The following is a 20,828-nucleotide window of genomic DNA, read 5'->3' on the forward strand; positions in this document are numbered from 1 at the left end:
CCTTGTTAAAATGCACTAAAAAGGAAGAAAACATCGGTCGCATGTGTCGTGCTTGTACACTATGCTAGAGCCACCCCCTTGCAAGAGGAATCCCCATGTCTGTGCCCCCTCAAAAGGCCGGAGTAAACAAAACCATGAAAGAGATGCCTTGGTTAGGGCCAAAAGGACAAGGGTAAGGCTACCATCTATGGGAGTCCTACTAAAAGTTTGAAGCAATCGGGGTCCACTCCGCCTATTCACTTGTCATAAAGTACATGGGGTACTCCTCTCCCATTTCCCCTCGTGTTGGCCGATTGATTTCCTTTGACCGTAACATAGATAAAGGATTGTGTGTCTATTGAGTATTATACTCACAACCGTAAACTCTCTAAAATAGGCAATTCTAGCTTATTAGCAGTCAATGTTCTAGTTGTTGTAGGTGGATTATCTTATGACCCAGTTTGCGGCCGATCATAAGGAACTTCTGGTCCCTAGTACTTTTTCTCAAGAGGTCGAGTCTTTAAAGGCTCTCTATGTACTTGCTGGGGCGAAAGTTTCTAACTTTTAAAGGGACTCTTATGGGTTGCACCAACATCTTGACCAAATGTCTTCTTTCTTGTAGGAGATGAACCTTCATGGGTCTCTTGCAACTTTATCCAGCGTGTGGCTGAGCTTGAAAGCTTGCTTGAAGAGGAAAAGTGAGGCTCCCGTGAAGCAAAGCCCATGTTATAGGCTTCATCTTCAAGCCTTCAAGAATTCATTACGAAGTTTGGAGAAGAGAGAGAGAGAGAGAGAGAGAGAGAGAGAGAGAGAGAGAGAGCTACCCATTCTAAGGAGATGAAGGATTTATGAGAGGAACAAGATGGCTTAAAAAATAGTTGTTGGATCTTTCTGACGATAGTCTAGAAGAAACTTCCTTTGGAAAGGTGTACTTCAAATAGAGTTGCTAGTTCCTGATCTATGGGCCTTTCGCGTCTCCTTCAATTTTCCGCTTGGCCTGATTCGTTGTAATTTATTGTAACTTTGTTCATTAAGGATGCTTATTTCATTATTTATTTGGTGTATTTAGCTTTAACTGTGTTTGTTTGCTATATTTAGATTTCACTATATTTGTTTGCTTGCCTTCCCCTTAGTGGGAATCAACGAGACATGGTCATAACTCTTCAATTTGCAGACTTGGATGTGTTCTGCAACATAGAGGACTGTCCCCGACCAAGGGTAAGATCCCCATTCCTACCCTGAATTATGACTTGGATCAAGGTGAACGTCTCCGAGCAGCACCACCTACGCCCTTGGAGTGGCTAGTTTCGAAGGGGGCAGAGGGTGCACCAACTATGAAGAAATGCATTTAATCATTATCACCTTTGGTATCCTAAAAATAGAGAAGGAAAAAAAACAAGCAAAAGAAAAAATTATATAAAATTATTTGCATTTATAGTTATGCCAATTTTTTACATTGAAAAGGTGGATCAAGCAAATAAATAACCCTTTTAACTCTAATATCGTTTTAGTTTGGCGATGTTCCAAGTCCTTGGTACATGTCCCCCTTTGAGGGACTCTAAGACGTATGCTCCTTTCTCGGTGTTGGTCGACACCCGGTAGGGTCCTTCCCAATTTGGTTCTAGCTTTCCTTCCAAGCATTTTTCCCTCCTATGTCGTCTCCCCACAGCACAAAGTTCCTTATCTGGATTTTTCTTGGTCGAAATCTCCGATTGTACCTGGAGGTCGTGGTTTGCTTGACGGAGGCTTCGGTGAAGGCAGTTAACATCCTTTTTTTATATAAAAAAGGTCAATCTCCTCTCTAATGGCTATATTATTACCTTCTACCTGCAAATGGTTATCCGTCCTCCAACACAAATTGTAGATTTCCACTAGAATGTCTACTTCTACTTCGTAGTAGAGTCGGAAAAGAGTTTCTCTTATAGTCGATTAAAGAGTGGTACAATAAGCCCATATGATTTGTGTTGGTTCATCGACACAATTACTCTTGGACTCCTATAGTCTTCACTTTAGACCTCTAATTAGCACCCAATTGGCAACTTCATCCTGACAGTTTGTCTGAGGGTGTTCCACCCACACAAAGTCTTGTTTGATCCTCAACTCTTCTAAGAGGCTTCTTAATATTTTATCTATGAAGCGCTTCCCATTATACGTCAGAATGGCATGGAGGACCACAAACATATTTTCAAGAATTTTAGGACATTCTCCACCATGATGTTTTCCAATTCCTCTGCCTCAATCCACTTGGTAAAATAGACCACGACTATGATCAAGTACTTTAGTTATCCGCAGGGGTGAATGGACCAAGGATGTCTAGTTCCCATTACAGGAACAAACATGATGATGTCATAATATGCAACTCGATAGATGGAATGTTGAAAACGTTCCCACATTGTTGGCATTAGTCACACTTTTCACATATTCCTGGGCGTCCCGAACCATGTTTGACCAAAAATACCCTAATCTCAGAATTGTTTTCACCAATGCCATAACCTCTAGATGCTACCCGAATATCCCCTCGTGTACTTCTAAAAGGGTGTAAGCAACTTACTACTTCCTTAGGCATTTTAACAAGGGTGGAGATCAACCTATTTTATAAAAACTCCTTCCGACCATCATGTACTCACAATCCCTTCTTTTTACTAGGGCCGCCTCAGACGAGTTTGATGGAAGACTCCCTATCTCAATATACTTTTGAATTGGGGACATCCAGAAAGGTGGGATAGTTTTATCTACAACCAATGATATCTTCCCAAAGGATTCAATGCTTATTGCTTTTTGGGTTTCTTAGATAAACGAGTGATTAATCCTTGGGCTTTTCATGCTAACTAACTGAGAAAGTACGTTGGCGTGAGTATTTTCTTCTTGCAGAACCTGAGCAACTCCGAATGCCTTAAATCTCTCCAACCTCTCAGTGGCCAACTTGAGATACTGTTGAAATAACAAGTATTTAGCATGAGCCTCTCCTCTTATTTAGGAGACGACCAGTCGGGAGTGTATTCACAACATAATATGCTCTACCCCCCATTTCTTCAACCAGGTTCATCCCTAAAATTTGATTCATACTCGGGTTAATTGTTGGTGGTAGAAAAGTTGAATCCCAAGGAAACTTCTACCACGAGCCTAGATTTGTTTTCTAAAATTATTTTTGGACCGCTTCTTTGGCTATTAGATGATCCGTTTGTGAATATTACCCAAGTGCGATCTGGTTTCTAAGGTACGAGGTTCATTTCAACCAAGAAGTATGGTAACAACTGCGTCTTCAATTTTTTCCTTTATTTGAAAGATACTTCAGACTTCGACAACTCTATAGCCCGCTTCATCAGACAACTGCCAAAGATGCTTTCTCACTCTTCTAGTATCATGTTTATGCCCCAACTAAGGCTTTAAATATGAAGTACATATGGCTTTAGTTAAAGTAGAACTCTCTAATCAGGATGACACTTATTGTGTCCTCTGCGACCGTTAGGTACATGTACAATGTTTCACCGAGGAGCGGTACAGTAAGTACTAGTGGTGTAGCAAGAGCTCTATTCAAAGACTCAAATGCATCTCCGTGGTCAGGTGTTCATTCAAATTTTTCCTTCTTCCTCAACAACTTGTAAAAAGGAAAGGTGTGCTAAGTGGATTTCGAAATGAACTTATTTAAAGCAGGTGGTTTTTAGGGTCACATAGCCTATTATTTATACATGCTCTCCCGATAATCCTGTAAGAGAGTCGTTGAACCTCTGTACGTCATCCATATTAAGTTGTAACTTCTAGAAGCATCCCAAAATAGGACATCAACGGAAATACCCGGATGTATCAAGACGCACCTGATATCCCAACATCCATGCAAAACGGTGATGGCTAAGGGATCATTGTTGTGTGGGTTGAAGTCCAGGTGTCATACCCCAATTTTTCCGGGCATTTTAAATTTCCAGGAAACCAACTTAATTTTGTTTTGTTCAGAATAAAATTTTGATTTTATAGACAGTCCGGTTAAATCGATTCCTTAACCGCGCATAAAACCATTGAACAATGTTTTCAGGTTTGGGCTTGCAACTGCCTGCTTTATTTATCTATATGATACGTAGTTTAATCTGGTGTACTTTTTTTTTTTGCATCCGTGCACATCCACATTTTTATCAGTGTGAGCCTTTTCATCCGGGTATTTTTAACTACAAAATTTGACCCGTAAGTGTCTGTTTTACTAAACTATATTACGCGTAGATTATTTTAGTGCATTCATTTTTTTTCCGCACATTTGTGCGTTCAATTTTTTCTTCATTTTAATTCCTTTTACTTCGTTTTAATTCAAAATAACTGAGAAAAATAAAAAAGAATAAATAAATTAATTGAGTTTGATTTATTTATTTTTATTAAAAAACCATTTTATTTTATTTTATCAATTAAACTCATTTTGATCACACAATTTAGACCTAAGAGCATTGTGAATATTTAATTAAAAATGAAAACCCTAATTCACTACTATAAATAGAAACTAGCGAGGCAATGCACTTGAGATAGCATCCGAATTTCAACCAATACACACATCATATCTCAGTTAAAAAAAAGAGAAGAGAAACTTGTTCATGCTTTTCCGTTGAACATCATTACACCTAGGGGTGTGCAAAAAAACCGGTTATCCATAACCAAATTGGTATCCAAATTGATCCACTTTAAAAAAACCAAATCAAATGCTAAAATAAAAATTTGGTTTGTTATTGGTTATCCAAATATAAACCGTTACCCATTATAAAAATTTGATTTTGTTATTGGTTATCCAAATTTTACTATGTGTTAAATTTTTATTTTTGTATGTTTTCATGTTTTATCACATTATAAATCAATTTTATATTTTAAATTTTTTTAAATTTTATAAAAAATTTATTTTAAAAATAAAAATCAGATTTTTTTCTTTCCACCAAAAATATTATATTTTGATTTTTTTTTGAAAAAATTATATTTGATTTTTTTATCAAAAATATTTTGTAATTTTTGTAATTTTTTTTTCAGAATATAATTTTATTATTTTCAATTTTTTTATATATGTATTTTTTTCTTTTTTCTGAATATTTGTTATTTTTTTCTAAAAAAAATTGTTTTTTTTATGTTTTTTAAATTTTAAAAGAAAAAATATTTCAAAACCTCATAAAATTTGTTTATGAACAATTATGAGAGATTTTAGAAATTTGAACAATTTTTTTGATGAGTTATTTATTTTATGAACAATTATGATTTATAGAGATATGATTCATAATTATTTTATTTTATGACCTTTTTTATGTAACACATCATACTTTGGGATTGTTTTTAATCGAGATATTATTTGTGGTGACTATAAAAGTCAAATTTAAAGTAATTTTTTAAAATAAATATTTTTTTTATATAAAATAATTTTATAATTAGTGAAAATAAAAAAGTTAATTAAACAAAATCAAAATTATTTTCGATATAAAATTGATTTTTTAAAAATATAGTTTTAAAAACTATTTTTTTTTATAAAATTGGTTTTGAAATTGATTTTTTTAAGAAAATAAAAAATTGGTTTTAAAGAAATTGATTTAAAAATGTTTTTTTTAACTATTTATTTTTGAAAAATCGGTTTAAAACCAAACCGATCCACTTATAAACCGATTTCTAAAAAATAAATTGGTTTTATGAAAATGGTTTTAAGAACCAAACCGAACCATATATATGGTTCAATTTGGTTTGGTTCATGATCCATGCACACCTATAATTACACCAAACTCCCTTCCATGTTACTCTCTCTCCCGTCTCCACTCTCTATTCTGTCATCTTGACCATACTCCATCTACATAAACCTCACATCTCTCAACAACCACCATCTCATCTAAACCACAACCTCCTTCCATCATCTTTTCACAACTACTCCATCTCCAAACTTCCTCTGCTCCATCATTCCTTTTCTTTCCACTACACAAAAACAACTCACCAAACACAAACATTATGTCGGCGCACCAATAAAGGTCCTCCTCATACAACACAGCAACCACACAATAACATGTACACCACCTTGCTCCACCCTTTTACTCAAATCTAACACATCCTTTTAGCTACCCACCTTTAAACCTCTAAAACTAACTCTTATGAACTAACTTACTTCTTTTGTTTTTGTTTTCTTCAAAACCCAGTCCGGCCACTCCAAAATCGACCACCGCTGACCTATACTCCTTCTTCACAAAACACCACGTCAAATCACCTCAACAACCATAAACTCCACCACTCAACTCAGCCTCCTGCCTCACCATCACTAGCGAAGTTGCCGATGAAACATACTCCCTCAACCTCCCTTCAAACAATAAGTATCACCTCCTTCAACTCTCCCTCCATGTTACACACTCCTTACCAACATCTGCTCTAACATCCACCCACGATCCGCAACCATAGCACCGTCCAAGTTTCTACCCTACACAATAATAAATTTCGGTCACAACACCATCAACGCGACAATAGCATTCGACCTTCGGTAACGCTTCATCAAATTTTCTTTTGCATTTCATTCTGTATATGTTATTTGATGTGTATTTAGATTTAAATATCATTTTTATTCGTTTAATATCTTTGTTGGATTGTTGTTGGACGGTTTCAATTACAACTTTGTGATATTGTAAATATTATGGGTTTGTGTGTGCTGTTATTTGCATTGCGTTTAAATCAGATCAGATATGTACATTCAACACGATTTGTATGTTGTAACATTGTTGGCCTTTTGTTTAAATTCGGTAACACTGCTATATTTATGTAATATTTTTCAATTTGTCTGTGCTGCTATTTCATGTTCATTTGTTGCATTGAAATTGATCAGCAGGTTACACATGATTTTTATGTCGTGACTCTGTTAGATTTTGTTTTTATATAATGATGTAAATATTCGATATATGTGTCACTGTTTGTTGTTTATTCTCGCGTCGAAATCAGGCCCGAGCATATTACATGCGTTTAGTTTGGTTTGTTTATCATCATTACATTAAGTGCATTTTATATCGATTGCGATGAACGCATCTTGCGTTACCAAGTTGCTGGCTGCTTTTCTTTTATTTACGTACGACATTGCAATTTTGTTGTTGTTGCATATAACTCAAATTTGTACCCGCTCTTGGTAGTTCAACATAGCGTCAATTTGTGTTTACTTTCACTACTTTATGTTTTGTCACGTGGCGATACTTTCGTTATGATGTAATTCGTTGTGTTTAATTTATTTGTGATGATCGCGCTTTGCACTAGCAACTTGTTGTTCAATTTGTGGTAGCATGCGACATTTCAATTTTATTGCATTTAAATCATATTTAAATTCTGCGTTGGCAACTTTGTATTGCACGTCTTTGCATTACGTGAATTCAATTTGCGTCCTCGGTTTGCGTTTAATTTAATACATGCACATTTACTTTTGATTCGTTTGTAATGAGTATGTGCTGGTTATAATTGTTATGTGCATACTATTGTCCTATCATTTTGTTGTGTGTGTGCGACATTTCATTTCATACGATTTGTGGCGTTAAGTCGCTCCCTTGTGCCATAATTTATGCCCACACGTTAAAGTGTACGCCCTCGCGTTTGAACTCGCAGCCTTGCATCACAATTCACATCTTTCAATTATTTTTCAACCGTTTCACCATTGAAACCTTTTCAAATTGCAAACTCAAATCTTTTTCACAACTCGATTATAATCTTTTTCTTAATAAAATCATAAGAAAAGGACATTGGGGTGCACACTCCTTCGAAACCTTGAATAATAGGTCCCGAGGGACACATCTCGGTCTTACCGATAAAACAATTGACCAAATTAGATTGAAAAACGACTATGGGGTGCACACTCCTTTGAAACCTTGAATAATCTTCCTCGAGGTACACGTCTTGGTCTTACTGATCATTCATCTTCCACAAATATTTTTTTTAATCAAATGGATGAAAAAGGACATTATGATGCACACTCATTTGAAACCCTGAACAATCGGCCCCGAGGCATACACCTTGATCTTACCAAGCGTTCTTCATCCACCTAAAAACAATTCAACCAATCAAACCTATCTTTTTCTTGCCCCCGTGCGATCGAAAACTTTTTCACAAATAAATTTTTTTTAGTCTGTTCTATCGCGATACAAACAAACTCTTAAGCCTTCCATGCGAGCATACAAGCAACGTTTAACCGCTAGAATGCGACCTAAACATTCATTCACTAAAATCAATCAACCAACACTCACTTGATACCAAGAACTACATATGAGATAGATTCAACATCTTGTCAAACACTATAATAAAAAATCCAAAAATATCTTTTGTCTTGCTAGATCTACGTAGCTTTGAATTTCTCGTCGCACCTGAGGATACGTAAGAGCAAGACTCACAATCTTGTCAAGCACCCCAATAAATATCTTTTTTGTGAACTTTTCTTTTTACTTTTAACACTTTTATAATCAGAAGAAAACAAATAACATAAGCTAACATTCTATTCGCAAATCTAACTAAATGGTTCCGTTGAGTACAATAGATATGAGGGGTGCTAATACCTTCCTCTTTCATAATCGACTTCCAAACCCCAATTTTGTTGTGATGGCCATTTTCTTTTTTCATTAAGGATTTTATAAATATTTTCCCTTTCCTTTTAGAACAAATAAATTTCGGTGGCGACTCTGCTATCATCTCGAGTGTGCAAGCGCTACATGTATTTTTTTGCACCGTGACACCAAGGTAACTTCTTCGGAGAAAAGGATGTTGAACCCTGCCATTCCTGTGGTATTTCCAAAAAAACTGGGGGATACGGCATTTACCGGAACACCTGTTTCGTGTATTTTCTTTGAGTGGCCCTAGAGAGGCCCCTACTAGAGATACCTTCGACTATGGTATTGGCTTTGTGGTGTAGGACCTTGTTAGTCATATCTAGAAAAAGAGGGATGAAAGGGTTAAAGTGAAAAGTGTGGCCCAAGTTAGTTTTACCGAACCCTATAGTGGATGCCGTTGTATTGGTAAAAAAGGACAGATGTGCGTGTTCCCCCATACAAGGGCTACGAGACTTAAAGGCCTTAGTATGTGTATAACACATTTTGGTGTTGAAGGCTAGCTCGTGGAAATAAGAAGTCATACATAGTTGTTTTTGAGGATATTTAAGGGACCAACTCACATGAGGCGAGAGGCCATGTCGGTGGTCGGCACTACAAGGATTACAGGTTGGCGGTTAGAATAGTCTTCTATTGTGGTTATCGGGAATGTGGTGTTATTTTTGTCAGTAGAATATGGGTATGACTTAGAGTTTGTCTTTTGTCCCCTTTAAGGGTTATGTATTTATAGGGGTCTCTAGGATATATGATTTCCTCGCGAATAGACACCGCCTACTTAGTCAAATAATGGACAATTGAATCACTACTTCCAAAGGAACCATGAGTTAGTGATGACCCTGACTTTCTCTTTATCCAATACATGTCTTATATCACGTTTTCTCCGTATGGGAGAGGGAAGATTTAAGGGAGATGTGATACCTCCCTCTAGGCGACCTTTCATCGTCGCTCTCTTAAGGCGATCCCAGGGTATCGCTCTAGGCAAGACCTTTTGCAAATATAACACTATAGGTACCATATTTATTTCAATTGGTTTTTTAAGAACCTCTGAAACTCAAATCCAAAAAACATGACAATGAAAAGTAAAGATTCATACTATCGCATCCGCGAAAATCAACCGACGGAAAAACAAAACAAACAGAGCCGCCACCGTGCGTTATTTATCCCAAAAGAGGGAAAGGAAACGCTCGAAGTAAACCTGGAAAAGACATGGTCTCGGGACCAAAGAGAGATGGGATCGGGAGTCGGTTATGCAAAGGGAAGGTATTAGCACCCCTACGCATCCGTCGTACTCGACGGGATCCACGCTCAAAAGAAAAGAAGAAAGGTTGCTAAACACTGCTCAAAAGAATGCACACACACACACACACTGGAATAAAACACAGATGGAAGAAAAGGGGGAACGGGCTCACTAGGATATCGCATCCTATGCCTACGTATCTCATCTGGAATGAGAATCAGAGCTACCGTAGTTCGGCTCGCACACGCCGAAACAAAACACACACACAAGAAACTGACTGCCAATCGCTGGGCTTACGTCAGACTCCACACAAACAGGCAAACATGGAAACCGAATGCAAATCACTGGACTTACATCAGACTCCGAACCAATGAACACACACAGGAAACCAACTGCCAATCGCTGGACTTATGTCGGACTCCAAACACACACAAAAGGCATTAACTGGACGCTGAGTCGTCAAAAGCAACAAAAAAGTTGAACAAACAAGCTAACAGGGAGTCTGGTACTCGAGCCTGCTAGCTGTCAAGCAAACACACACAAAAAGGAAAAGGGTGCCCGAAGAGATCTCGTACGATCTCCTGCCTACGTACCTCATCTGGTATGAGGATCAGGGCGACGTAGTTCCCCATAACAGGGGAGAAACTTCTCCTAACCAGAGACTGGGAAATGACAAACTAGAAGGGAGACTGACTCGAGCCTAATAGTTATCATGCAATCCACAATGGTCCTAGGCTGAGGTTTCTATCTAACTTGCACAGGCAGCAAGCTATCCTAAACAGCACAGGCAAAATCATACGAGCACTCAAAGCAAGCACACACACTATATGCACACAATTGGGCTCATACAAGGTTAGGCTGTGAGACACAAGCCAACTGGAATCGGGTGTAGTTAGCTCTTAACCCTAACATTGAGAGTTAGGGTGAAGCAGATGAAATGGGAAGTGAGGGTAAGACCTCACAGCTCTTATCCCTGGCCTGGGAGAGCTTCAGACAAATGAAAGTGGGAGTTCAGAAAGTTGGAACTCTTCTCCACATATGACTGACACAACAAAGATCTTGGGTTAATATCCACAATACATCAACACAAGGTGTGAGCAAAGTGGATGACACACTGAATAGCAGGAGATGGATTACACATCTCTTTTATCTGCCAATTGCCTCATAAGAGGACTTTTCCTGCTTGGCACAAAAATAAACAATCACAAGCATTGCCTCTTAAGGAGGGCTTCAGACAGGTGCTTGCCCACATAACAGAATAGGTCTTCCAGACTACATGAAGTCAAAAGAGTTATACCTCAATGGTTAAGCAACCAAGCAAAAGCAAAGTTCAAAATGAACTTAAGCAACTTATGTACCTGTGGAAACATCAAACAAATCAGTACAACTATACAGACAAACAGACAATCATGAATATCAAACAGTCAAACCCAATGAGCAAAGGCATAAGCCAACAAGTCAAACTCAAATGAGTTAACAACCCTACAAAACACACAAGGTTAGTAGTCAAAAGTAAACATCAAAGGCTCAAGTGATAGAGCACCAACAACTAAGGAACTTGAATGCTCCACCTGAAATCAAAGCTCAAACATAAGCAACCAACCACTAGGTCAAAGCCTAGGGTCAAAGATGGAGAAAAAATCCAAAACAGAACATGAAACTTAACATGAATCAACTTCATTCAATCAAGAACACAATCCAAAAGGTCTCACATCAATATCAATTACCAAATCCATTTCATGAACCAAACATGGCAAGGTATGCAAGTTGTGACCACATGGTGACATCAGAATGAACAAATGCACATTAAATCAAAAGTGATTCAAATAATCTTGGCAAAATTCATGAGTAAACAGGACATACAACATGATCATCACACAAAAAATTAGAGGCATTGGACATCATTAGGCATGGTGTAACACCTCAAAATTTGCCCTCCTCTCTTGGGACTAGCTTAGCATATTGCATTGCATTTGTAGGTCATTAGGCATTGCATTTTTGCATATCATGTGACAACATTGGGCAAGTCATCCTCCTAGGTCTTGATCAGAAGATGAAGAGGTTAAAAGATGCAAGCTTGAGGGTCTCATTGGATTGATCACTAGCCATCTGAGGGTTTGTGCTTCAAATTAGGGTTTCTTGGTTCCTCAAGGAGGTTGATCATCATCTTGGTTGAAATGGTACATCATCATCATCATGGTTTTTGTCATCACCAAGAGATTCCTTATTCATGATCAGTTCCTTGAGATTAGGGTTTTGACCTCTGGTCAACCCTAATCATCTGGATTGTGCCAATTAGGGTTTGTTAAGGAGACGAGGTCTTCATTGAGATGAGAGATCATCATGTGGTTTTAATGATCTTATGGAAGCTAGGGTTTTATGTTTGAGCCATTTCATCAGAGGTTTGAGGCTCAAGATCATCTGTGCATAGCCAATTCATCTATCAGTCAACAAAAGTCAACCACAGGTCAACTGTTGGATTTGGAGATGGGAGAGGGTTAGAGACACTTCATTCATGTCCAAACAAGTTTCATTTGACATTTTAAACATCAACATTGAAGAAAATAAAGTCAGATGAAAACTTTCCAAAAATAGAAAGTGACTTGTAATTCAAAATTGCCAAAAATGGAAAGGTCTTCTCCTCAAAATTACATGTCCAAGAATGCTTCAAATGAAATTTTGTCCAACATGAAAGTTGAAGATCTTGCTCTCACCTTTCCAAGAAGTCCAAGAACATGAATTTCTCATGTGTGGTTGAGAGGTTATGATCAAATTATTGTCAAGGAAATTTGAAGTTTAAGCTTGCATAACTTTCACACCAATTGGCCAAATCATGTGGGGTTTTTTGCTACAATCTTGTTTTGACATGCTCTATCATAATCATTCATTACATTTCATCAAATCTCATCACACAAAAATGGCATTTTTCATTGGATTTGAATTTGAAATTTGGAGGGAAAAAGTCCATTTGAAAAATATGCATTTTCCACACTTCCAATCAATTGCATTTGGTTAAAAATGATATTTGGAGTGTGTTTGGGCAGAAATTCATGTACTGTAGCAAGGGTTCCATGCATATGAGGGTGAATTGCAAAATTAGCATAACACTTGCATTTCCATTAAACATTCACATTTTGGCTAATTGGGATTAAGGAAATGATTAACAGCACATATATAAGGATAATGCTAACTGAATTCAGGATTAACATTCATTCAAACCAGATCTAGATCAAAAAGTGCAAATCTCACAAACTTTTGCTCTCACTTTTTCTGCAAGTTTCTTCACAATCCTTTGCTATTTCTTCATTGATTCACTATTCACAAGCATTGTTGAAGAAGATTGAAGCAAGAATCATCCATTTTCGTGCTGTTTCAAGGACTGTTGTGCATAGCATCTCCCATGGCAGTTGAAGATTCCAATCGTATTAAGCATTATTGAGCTGAAATCTTGCATCCATTCACTTACTCAAGCTACATAGAACATCTGTTTTCGCATTTGAGGACTTGAGAAGCACAATTCCAGATCTGCATCTTCATAGAGGTTAGAATTCGATACTCTTGATTCATGTAATTGTGATGTGCATTCTGTAGATCTTCTATCCATGAGTACACTGAGCTTTGTGGCTTTGATTTTCATCAAGAAATGAGAAAGATATGTGAATTTTAAGTTTGATGTTCAAATCTTATTCTGCTCGATCTGTGTTTAATAGTAAGAATTAGTTGAAATGGATTTGAGATTGTTGATGTGCATGCTAAGACGAAGCTATTGATGTATCGTTTGTTGATTTCTGTGAAAAATGTTCATATGCTGGAAATTTTATGAAGAACGCATGAATGTGATGATGAACCCTAATATTTTCGTTTCCCAGGCCTGTTTGATCCATTTCCCGCGTGCTTGCATAATTTTTTTCTGTTGCTGGCCATGTATTGGCTGGATTCTCCAGCGTGTCCAAATGAATGGCTGAGCGCGCTTCATAGAACTTAAGTGAAACGCTGCGTTTCACTTAAGTGGCGCTGGATTTAAAAACCTACTTGGTTCGATCCTCAGCCGGATCATTTCATATTTGGATTTTGGCATTTTCTCATTATATGCTTATATGTTCACCATGCCATTTCACATAATTTTTTTATTTTCTCCACATTAGAAAATTAATATCTCTCAAAATAATGATCCAATTTACCTGAGATTTTTTGTGCCATGATCCTTGCCATGTCTACTATTTTATGATGATTTTTGCAAAAATTGTGCACGCCTGGATTTTCATTTTGGTTAGGGAATGTTCACATGTGTTCTTTCATGTACCTTGCTTACCATTTTGATTGTGAAATGATGATGCTTGATCCAATGACTTTGAAATTTTACATGAGTAAACTAGACACCTTTAGGAACATTTTGGCATTGAGTTTGTGATTTTTGCATTTCTGGTTTGTGAGATATGATCTGATCATGGGAGGTGTGACAATTTGTGTCACACCATTTCTTATCCAACTTGTGGATTTTCATTACCATGCCATATGAACTTGAATTGATGTAAATTTTTGCATGTTGAATCTTCTGAATTTATTGAACTTGATTTGTGCCAATTTTCATGTTCTGTTTTGAATTATTTCTCCCTCTTTGACCCTAGGCCTTGTCCTAGGGGTTTGCTTCTCATGTTTGAGTTGTGTTTTCAGGACAAAAAGCATATGGCATGGAGGAATTAATTCGCTTGGCTTGAGTTGCTTGTTTGATTGATGTTGATTAACATTAAGTTGTTTTGTAGGTGGATTAGCTCATTTGAGTTGAGCTTGTGCTTTGCTTGATGCATGGCTTTGTACAGTTAATTGTTGACTTTTAGTCTGTCTGTTTAACTTTTTGAGTTGTGTACTGATTATGTTAGATTGTTTTCAGGTACATTAGTTGCTATAGTTCATTGTGAACTTGCTTTTGCTGTTGCTTGGTTGCTTAACCAATTGAGGTAGAACTCACTAACTTCATGTAGTCTGGAAGACCTGGCCTGTTACTTGGCCAGGCACCTGTCTGAAGTCCTCCTTAAGAGGCAATGCTTGTGCTTGTTTATCTTTGTCCCCCAAGCAGGAAAAGACCTTGAATAAGGCAATTGGCATATACAAGAGATGTGCAACCCATCTCATGCTATTCAGTTGAGTCATCCCTTTGCTCACACAACTGGTGTTGATGCATTGTGGATATTAACCCAAGATCCATGTTGAGTCAGTCATAAGTGTAGAAGGGTTCCCACATTCTGAACCCACACTTCCTTTGTCTAAAGCTCTCCCAGGCCAGGGATAAGAGCTGTGAGGCACACCCCTCACTTCCTATTTCATCTGCTTCACCCTAACTCTCAATGTTAGGGTTAAGAGCTAACATCACCCTGATACAGTTGGCTTGCTTTTGCAGCCTAACCCTTGTGTGAGCCCACCTTTGTCTGTATATAGTGTGTGCTAATTGTGTATGTTTGCTTTGTTTTGACTGTGCTTGCATGCTTTGCTTTGCCTGGTTAGGATTAGTTTGCTGCTTGTGCAAGATAGATAGAAAACTCAACCTAGGACCATTGTGGAATACATGATAACTATTAGGCTCGAGTCAGTCTCCCTTCTAGTTGGTCATTTCCCAGTCTCTGGTTAGGAGAAAGTTTCTCCCCTGTTGAGGGGAACTACGTTGCCCTGATCCTCATACCAGATGAGGTACGTAGGCAGGAGGTCGTACGAGATCTCTCCGGGCACCCTTTTTCTTTTTGTGTGTGTTTGCTTGACAGTTGCTAGGCTCGAGTTCCCGACTCCTTAGTAACTTGTTGCTTGTTCCTTCTTGTGTGTGTAGGAGATGGATGTAAGACCAGCGATTGGCATTCCGTATCCTATTGTTGTGTGCTTGGAGTCCGGTATAAGTCCATCAAGTGGCATCTGGTTTCCAGTGTGGATTCGTTTGGTTCGGAAGCTGATGTAAGTCCAGCGATTGACGTTCGGGTTCCATGTTTGCCTTTTTGTGTGTTTTTGTTTCGGCGTGCGTGAGCCGAACTACGGCAGCTCTGATTCTCATTCCAGATGAGATACGTAGGCATAGGATGCGATGTCCTAGCGAGCCCTCTCCCCTCTTCCTCCACCTGTGTTGTCTTCAGTGTGTGTGTGTGATGTTTTGTTTTAGCAACCTTTTTCTATCGTTTGAGCGCAGATCCCGTCGAGTACGACGGATGCGTAGAGGTGCTAATACCTTCCCTTCGCATAACCGACTCCCGATCCCATTCTCTTTGGTCGCGAGACCATGCTTTTCCCAGGTTTACTTCGAGCGTTTCCTTTCCCTTTTTTGGGATAAATAACGCACGGTGGCGGCTCTGTGTTTGTTTTGTTTTAGCCCGCCGGTTGTTTTTCGCGGATGCGACACATGGCAATCACATAGCATAAGTCAAGGCAAGCACAACAAGCACATGTGTGACACCAATTGTCACACCAACTTAGCATAGGCATAAAACAGAAATGAATCATGGTAAAAACCTCAAACCAAAGCCAAAACACCATTCAACATGTCTAGAAATAGTGTGCAAAATTTCACATTCATTGGATAAAGAACAAGCATTTCACAATCAAATGAAGTTCAAGGCAATTTAGAAGCTCAAATGTGACCATCCAGAATGAAAAATCTCAATCAAATCAGAAATGGTCCCAAAAATTCCAACAAAAATCATGCTCAATCACAACATCCCTAATATGTATCATACAAAAAATCAAGGCAATTGGAATTCATTTTATAAGGCAAATACATCAATCAAGTTGGACATCACAAGGTGTGACACAAATTGTCACACCTAACTTAGCACATTCATAAAACAGAAATGGTGAAAGATAAAAATGCCAAATCAACACCATAATTTCAAGCCATGAGTCTAGTCTCAACATTTAAAATTTCAAAAGCATTGGATTAAAAATGAGCATTCCACAAATGAAGAAGCAAGGCAAGGTCAAGATATGATACATGTTCACAACCCCTAGCACAAATTATTTTTCAGCCAAGCACAATTTTCAAACTTATGATGATAAAATACTAGACAGAAAATGTGACATAATGCAAAAAATTGGAGCACATTTGGTTGATTTTTCAATTTTTTATGAGTTTATGAAGTTGATAGAAAAATAAAAAATGAAGTGGACATTAACATGTGAAAATATGAGAAAAATGAAATGGCATTGTGAGAAACGCTTCAGCCAAGGATCGAAGCCAGGCGCAATTTGAATGAGAAAACGCGCCAAGTCCAAAATGACAACGTTTGGACGTTGAAACCCTAACACGCGCGCCATGCAATGCAAATGGAATCCGCAGGAAACATGATGAACACGCAGCAAAATTCGCAGGAAAACGTATGAAGGTCATAGCAAAATTCGCAGGTAATATGCAGGTATGAAGAACATATGAAGATCTTCATCAACCAATTTCCAGAAAAATTAAAAGTGTCAAGAAATTAGCATGGCGCATATTAATGTGTAGATCTTCCATCACACAACACGAATCCATAATCAAATCAACAAGAAACACTAAAACATGCACGGATCGAAGTGAAGAAGATTCAACATCAAAACTTCAAATAACCATATCTCACTCAATTTTGCATGGATTTCAATGATTCAAAGCTCAGCATCATCAGTGTTCTTAGATCTACAAGTATAGCATAAACATTTTAAGAATTAGAGAGATCGAAATTGTGACCTCTTGATGAGCAGCTTTGGAATTCAATGGATTCAAGCCTTGCAATGCTCCAATGCTTCTCTATGATGCTTGTACAGTTGATTGGAAGAGAAATTGAGGATTAATTGTGCACGATTTCAACAAATTTTGGATTCGCCATTAATGCTTCATGCTTTGAATGTGCTTCAATTCAGCTCTGTTTCAACCAGTTCCCCGTGCAAATCTCCTTGATAATGCTCCAGGATGATGAATCAAGCAAGAGAAATGCAAGTTGTTTGAAGAATTTCAAAGAAAATTTGAGAGAAAAAGTTTGATGAATTTTCTAGATCTGAAAGTTGTGATGGTTGTTAGTGAAAAACAGTTATGGTTATGCTTATATATGATCCACTAATCATGTTTAATTAAGCCTTAAACCAAATGCTAATGAAATGGATGAGTTAGGGAGTGTTTTGGCAAATTGAGTTTTTCACCCTTATGCATGAAAATGCATGGTGAACAGTATGAATTTTGATCCAATGTCACTCAAAATGCTGTTTTGAAATCATTTGTAATGGCCAAAAGTTCAAATAATTCACCAATTTTAAATTCCAAATTTTCCCTCCAAAAAATCAAGTGAAATGCAAATGATTATGTGATGACAATTGGTGTAATGCAATGTATGTTTTGGAAACTAGAGGTTAAAAGGAGAATTCAGCAAAAAGAACCACTTGAATTGGAGTTTTGGTTGAGAAGTTATGCTCATTTGAAGTTCCATGTTCACTTTGTCAAGATTGAACCATATCTCCTTAACCACACATGAGAAATTGATGATCTTGGACTTTTTGGAAATGGGAGAGAAAGATCTACAACTTTCATGTTCAACAAAATTTCATTTGAAGCTTTATTGATGATGTAATCTTAAGTTGAAAACCTTTCCATTTTTGGCAATTTCAAATTACAGGTCACTTTCTATTTTTGGAAAGTTTTGTCCTGACTTTAAATTCTTCAATGTTGATGTTTGAAATGTCAAATGAGACTTGTTTGAACATGAATGAAGTATTTCCACTCACTTCCCACCTCCAAATCCAACAGTTGACCTTGCAGTTGACTTTTGTGGTTGATAGATGACTTGAACATGCACAGATGATTTTTTGCCTCAACCACTTGATGAAATAACTCCAAAATGAAACCCTAGCTTATACAAGCTCAACAAAATCACATGATGATCTCCATCTCAATAAAGACCTCATCTTCTTGAAAAACCCTGATTGGCATAATGCAACTGATTAGGGTTGACTAGAGGTCAAAACCCTAATCCCAAGGAAGCTAAACATGAATTATGAAATCTTTGCCAAGGACATAGCCATGAGGATGATGATGATGTACCATTTCAACCAAGATAATACTCCACCTCCTTGAGGAACCAAGAAACCCTAATTGAAGCACAAACCCTCAGATGATTGGTGATCAATTCATGAAACCCTTAGGCTTGCATCTCTTAACCTCTCTATCTTCTGAGAAAGACTTAGGAGGATGACTTGCTCATTGTTTCCACATGATATGCAAAGATGTAAATGCCTAATGTCTTAAAAAATGAAATGCAATATGCTAAGCTAGTCCCAAAAGAGGAGGGCAAATTTTGAGGTATTACAGTTGCCCCTATTCAATCCACTGTGAACCTGTCGATATGAACAGCCTCGGCTTTCAGATGACCAGGATGAAGAGTGATTGAATACCAAGAACAGATGAACAATTTACACTCTGATGGGAAAATAATTAACAATGCCTGTCAGAATCGGCAAAGAAGCAATCTCAAAAGAAGAATCTGTTTGGTACGGAGAAAGTCGGCCTGAATACCGCACAGAAATTTGACCTGTATACCCAAAATAAATGGTAACACAGGGATAACCATGGCCTGAATGCCGCTTGTCAGTCTGAATACTGAGCATCAGAATATGAGAGTACTAATGTCGTTCTGAATACCGAGAGATTGGCCTGAATGCCCAACAACTGACCTGAACGCCACTTCGGTCTGAATACTGGAAAGCTGGTCTGAGTGCCGCTTCGGTCTGAATACCGGAAAGCTGGCCTGAACGCCACAAGTACTTCGACCTGGTCGTCGGAAACTTCTTCGATCTGAAAATCGGGAACTGGCCTGAGTGCCACAAGTTCGTCGACCTGAACGTTGGAAACTTCTTCGATCTGAACATCGGTAACTGGCCTGAGTGCCCACCTCGGTCTGAACACCGGAAAAACTGGCCTGAATGCCATAAGTACCTCGACCTGAACGTCGGAAACTTCTTCGATCTGAAAATCGGAAAAACTTTCATGCTTGTCAGCATCGGCAGAAAGGAATAGTGATAAATGAGGCGGCATACGTGCCAACGACCCACGCTGGGGGTAACAAGCCATAAGCATGCTATCCTCTATTCAACCCTAGCTAACGAACATTTTGCACTTAGTTGGGGATTATCTCTTTCTCTTTTCTTTACTTTTTTGGACCCCGAAACTTCTTGGATTATCATTCCATCTCCGCTCGACAGAAGCCTTTCCTCCAATATCGCACTACTGGGGAACACTGTTGACTAAAATCATGATGCCAAACTCCTCGGAGTAACATCTTCACCTTCTGGAGAAACCACCTCTCAAACAATAATCACGGCTTGAGACTAGCTTATGCTTGCAATGCTGATGCATGATAATTTTTAGCGTAATGCTCCATAATCATGGAAATGCTACGCAATTAACTATGCAATATGCTATGCTTATCTACATGATGAATGCATAAAAAGTATCCCCCTCAAGGGACTCTCCTGGGGAGCTCGAGGCACTCTGATGAGGAACTCGTCAACACTCCAACCTTCACCCTGCTGGGGAATAACACCGCTTGTTGGGAAATAAGCCACCCTCACCAGGGATAACCTCCACTGAACCCGATCCGCTTGGGACTTCGTTGGGGAATAAACTACCAACGTACTCTGTGGGGAAAACAACAGTCTCTGACTCGCTGGGGATATAACAATCCCGACTCTGCTTGGAGAAACCACTACCAATAGATACCTCCGCTGGGGAAATAGCAACCTTCAGGCCTGGCTGCTGAGGAAACACCGATCTAAAACCTGCTGGGGAGATAACCATCTCGACCCTGCTAGGGAAGACACAAACCTTGAATCTGCCGAGGAGGTAACAATCCCCACCCTGCTTGGGGAAACCAGGAAGTTCTGGCATTGAACACCCGCCGACTCGTCGAACCATGGCATTCATCATCCAAATCCAATGTCAGCTTTCCACTTTTGAGAGCTCCCAGACTCGTCTGGACTTTTCTGATTCATCACCTTGTATTCCCGACTTCTCCGTACTCTACGGCGATCAAACTCCTTGGATTTATACAAACTTT

Source organism: Lathyrus oleraceus, chromosome 1 (assembly GCF_024323335.1).
Source record: "Lathyrus oleraceus cultivar Zhongwan6 chromosome 1, CAAS_Psat_ZW6_1.0, whole genome shotgun sequence".
NCBI lineage: Eukaryota > Viridiplantae > Streptophyta > Magnoliopsida > Fabales > Fabaceae > Lathyrus > Lathyrus oleraceus.